The sequence below is a fragment of the Nestor notabilis genome, unplaced genomic scaffold (genome assembly GCF_000696875.1).
Source record: "Nestor notabilis isolate BGI_N333 unplaced genomic scaffold, ASM69687v1 scaffold3150, whole genome shotgun sequence".
Taxonomy (NCBI): Eukaryota; Metazoa; Chordata; class Aves; order Psittaciformes; family Psittacidae; genus Nestor; species Nestor notabilis.
In genome coordinates, this window is record NW_009912199.1 from 218109 (window position 1) to 223065 (window position 4957).

Here is a 4957-nt window from a genome sequence, read left to right on the forward strand (position 1 = left end):
TTCCTCCCATTGTAATCCCGGCTTAGATGAGCTAAGCCTGTCACTCTTCCCATGACACAGCTAACACCACACTCCCTTTGCCACAGCTACCACAGAAAAACAAGGCTTAAGCCTCCTCTGTACCTACGTATTGTTGTGGTGGAGCAGCAAGACTCCAGTGGGACCAGGGGGCTGCATGCAGAGCCATTCAAAAATCAACACTTCATCATGGAAGGGAAACATTTTACTGCTACAGCTCAGGGTCAGGAGATATAAACCAAGGAAAAAAGAGAAGGAGGGAGGGAGGGAGGAAAGAAAGAAGGAAAATACATCAATTATTCAAATGCCACCTTCAAAGGGATCCCGTAACTCAGGAATCGCTGTCCATCTGTCTGTCATTTGAAGGTATTATACCAGATTCTCCTCTGGCTCTTCCTGACTTTACCCCATTTCAGATCCTTCCATTATTATCCATTACAAAGGAAAAATATTTATTCATTTCAGTGCATCATGGAGAGGGCTTTGGACAGGGGTCTGTAGTGACAGGATAAGGGGAATGGCTTTAAACTGACAGAGGGGAGATTGAGATGAGCTCTTGGGCAGAAGCTCTTCCCTGGGAGGGTGCTGAGGCGCTGGCACAGGGTGCCCAGAGAAGCTGTGGCTGCCCCATCCCTGGCAGTGTTCAAGGCCAGGTTGGACACAGGGGCTTGGAGCAACCTGCTCTAGTGGAAGGTGTCCCTGCCCGGGGCAGGGGTTGGAGGAACTTTAAGGGTTGGAATTGAAGGAGCTTTAAGGTCTCTTCAACTCAAACCAGTCTGGGATTCTGTGGTTTGATGATTTTATGACTCGATGATCATAGCTTTGGACCGATTTACCCACACTGCAAGGAGCTATCACCCAGATGGCCCTGCAGGGTGACAGGCTACAGTTCACCCCCCAGGCTCCTGTAGAGAGCTGAATCGATTTCTCTAGAATCATAGAGTCACTGAATGGTTTCGGTTGGAAGGGACCTTAAAGATCATCTCCAACCTGGGGATATCAGTTCCAACCTTAAAGAGCAACCTCCAGGTAGCAACTGATAGCGCAGGTACCAGGCAGAAAAGCCAGGACCCAATGTCCTGAGCTATGCCAATGCCCAGGAGAGTGCAGAGGATGCAGAGATGGAGCTGACATCCACCAAAGAGATAATCCCAGCAGAAAGGGGAACTATTCCACTATCACTCCTTGTTTTGCAAATCACAAGTCCTTTAAGAGGGGAGTGCTGGCATTCACCCTCTTTCTTTGGGACTGAATTTGTGTGTTCTGGAGTGGGGGGGGGGGGTGGATTCTGAACCAAAAGGATAAACAATGAAACAGCCCAGCCATTCATAGGAAATGCTGGAAAACGGGCAAGTGTTGACCCATGTGCTGTTGGAATAATTACCTTTTTTGTTCAAACAGCCTCATCTCAGTCTTGTTGCAATTCTTCAAGTCCCAAACCATCTGTTCTGTGAAACCTTAAGGTTAACAAGCGTTAAGAGCTCCTCTCCTAAGATTAGTAAGAATGAAGAGTCCTCCTTTTCAAGGCTTTTCTCCACCTCCAGCACGGTCCTCTGAAGAAAGCCAACGTGTGCAAATTCATCTTCTCCACGCACGTCTCCAAACCCACCCGCTCCAAATCTATGCATGCAGAAGGAAAGTAAATAAAATAACATCTCTGGCAGCTGCCAAAAAAATTCCAGAGTTTCTGAGCTGTTGCAACTGTATTCGTCAGGGAAAAAAAATGTCCTGGAAACCTCACTGAGCTGGTGATGGCAGGAGAGGGGGAGCTGGGAGGCGAGGGGAGGAGAGAGTGCGGTCAAGGCCAGGGCAGAAGTTCATGCAGTTGGTGGTTTGTGAAAATGTGTTTTGTTTGTTCTGGATTAGGCTGTGGATTCTTAAAAGAAAACATGTTTTAGTAAGCTAATTTCAAATCAGGAGGGGAAGGAGCAGGGTCAGGGGGAGAACAAATTAGCATCTGGATGTCAGCAGAGTGAAAGGAGGATTTAGGCATGGAGGAAAGTGGGTTATTGAGGCTGAGGGCGGCCAAATCGCTTTGGTTATACTCCCCCTTATAAAATAAATCAAGAACTACAGCCCCAAACAAACAAACACACACAAACAGCAGCACACGCAGCCCAAGAGCAGCCTCCCCAGGCGGCAGCTCCCAGCATCTCGTGGGACAGGAGGAGGATGCTGCCAGGCTGTCATGGAGAGGGTGATCCATTCGCACTCAGGCTGCACTCACACACTCCTTGGGACACACGAGCAGCTTCTGCATTTGGGAGGCTGCCTCCTGGGAGGATGTTCCCAGGGCCTGAGAAGAGCCTGAGGAAGGCAGGGTGGAACTGTGCTATAAATCCCTTCTTGGTGCAATAACATCTGTTGCTGTGGGTGAATTACCTCTTTCTATTAAATGCATGAAAATACTATGGCCCCAAAGAGCCTTTGTGGCTTCATCCCCTTCTCTGCTTTCTGGCTGGCCCCTGGCTCGTGGTGAGGGGTAGATGTCCGCAGTTTCAGACACATGCACAAAGGCATCACTCTGACTTGGGGAAGAAGAAAGGCAAAGGCGGGGATACAAGTGAGGAAATACAGCTGCTGCGTCCAAGAATTTCCAGGCAGGACTGAAGAGCTCACCTGCAGGTGAAAGATGAAAGATCAGCCTGCTTGTGTATACACAGAGCAAGTAATCACCTGGAGTTTGTCAGAGGCCAGGCACCACAGCCAAAACCAGGACTTCATAGAATCACAGAATCATAGAATGGGTTGGGCTGGGAGGGACCTTCAAAGGTCACCTACTCCAAACCCCTGAAATGAGCCGGGACATCTTCAACTTCCCTGTGAGGGTGCTGAGGCGCTGGCACAGGGTGCCCAGAGAAGCTGTGGCTGCCCCATCCCTGGCAGTGTTCAAGGCCAGGTTGGACACAGGGGCTTGGAGCAACCTGCTCTAGTGGAAGGTGTCCCTGCCCGGGGCAGGGGTTGGGGCTGGAGGAGCTTTAAGGTCCCTTCAACCCAAACCAGGCTGGGGTTCTGTTATTCTGTGACTGGGCTGTTCCCCAGTGTCACCATCCAGCTCTGGTTTATCCATACCTTGCTCAGACCATGCTCACTGGCACAGAGCAGGCAGATCTGAGCACAGGAATTGTGCTTGATTTGTACCATGGTGGAGCATCTTCCTGAGATCTGAACTCCTCTGTACATGATTCTTCAGAAGTCATGAACAATTGGCCCATTTTATTAATCTCTGTAACGGTTATTCCTGGGTTTACCTATCTTTTATTACTCTTTGCAATTGTTATCCTTGATTTTACCTTATTTTTATTAATCTTTATTATTGTTATTCTCGATTCTACCTCTTTTTTATTAATATTTGTAATTGTTATTCTTTTTTTTCTTATTTTATTAATCTAAGTAAATATTCTGTGTTTTTTTTCTTTTTTTTTTTTAATAGCCTACTACAAGAGACACCCTGATTGTGCAGATGTGTGTATTTATCCTGTGACAAATGGAGAAATGTTGAGGAATAGGAGTATTTTGGCTTGTTGTTTCTTGGTTTGGCTCTAAAGGTCAATGAGAGACACCTGGGACAGTAAGAAGAGTCTAAATTCAGGATTAAGTCCTGTCCTGCCGCCTCAGCTACACATTTACACCTTTGTTATGAGCACTGAGAAACAGGAAAATTGCTCAAGTGCATCAGCTCAGAAGTGGAGCCTTTTACTCCACCTCTGGTCGGGCAGCACTAGAAAATGTAAGAAACCCACTTGTGTGGGATAATCTCTCTGCAAGCAAAGTAATTTAGTGCTACTCCTTTTAGAGATGAGCTTTCAGCAGCAAGTTTTGTACAGCACCCCAAAGGCGGCACCACTCCTGAACTCTGCATAGTGCTGGAAATACCTGAGTGCTCCATAGCACTGGCAAATCCTGATGAAAGCAGAGACTAGACACAGACCACGGCTTTTTATCCGTTTTTTTTGCACACATATGTGATCTTAAAGGTCTTTTCCAACCCAAACTGTTCTATGATTCTATGATCCCATGTTCAGTCTGTTAACTTTAATCTTTTTCGTCTCCTCTGGCCTTGCCTTCTCCACTGACACCTTCCCAATGCCCCAGTCCCATTCTCCTCCCTTTAAGCCACTTCTCCAGCCTCCTCTCAACCTCCTCATCTCTTTTGTCCCTTTCCTGTCAGTGCAAACACCCTTAGGTATCTCCCAAAACTTCAGTCTCACCTGGCAACCCAAATGCATCTACTGCCCTTCACTTAAACTGCTTCCACTACCTGCTTTATCAATCTCATCCAATGTGGGCTTCAAGCCCAGGCTGGAGGCACGGATGATTTGGATCTGCCAGCCCCATGCATGCGGTCACTGAGCATATTCTGCTCTTCAAGATCTTGTTTCTCTTGATTACCATTACTCCTCCCCCTCCTGGTTCCCATCCCACCTTTCTAGTCACCTAGAAAGACAGGATGAGAACCAAGTGTCCTTCACAGGATTCTCCTGCTCTTCCCACTGGCTGCCTGTGGGACTGTTAGAGGGATTTGCACAGGCTTTCTTTTTCCTCTCTCCATCTCTCCGGGAACCTCATCCGGAAACACACCATCTGTACTGATGACTCACAAATCCACTTGGTGTGGATTCCAAAACGTCTCTCTTTAAGTCCGGACTGAAATCTTGACCTGTCCTGGCTTTTCCTTGTAAATGTCTTGCCAACAGCTCAAATCTAGTCTAGACTGTGCTTTTTTCTAATAGTTAATAGGGAAACAAAAAGGAACTTCCAGGCGTGATTCACCTCATTCTGATGTAGGAACCTAAAATAAGTTGGATTGATCGCAGCCTGTGAGCTCCTCTTCATGGAAGTGGAGATGACAGGTAGGGATATCCACACCGTTGACGCCTATGTTTGGATGAGATAAATTCCAGGCGGTGTGATCCAGGTTGCAAATCAAGCCCTGTGA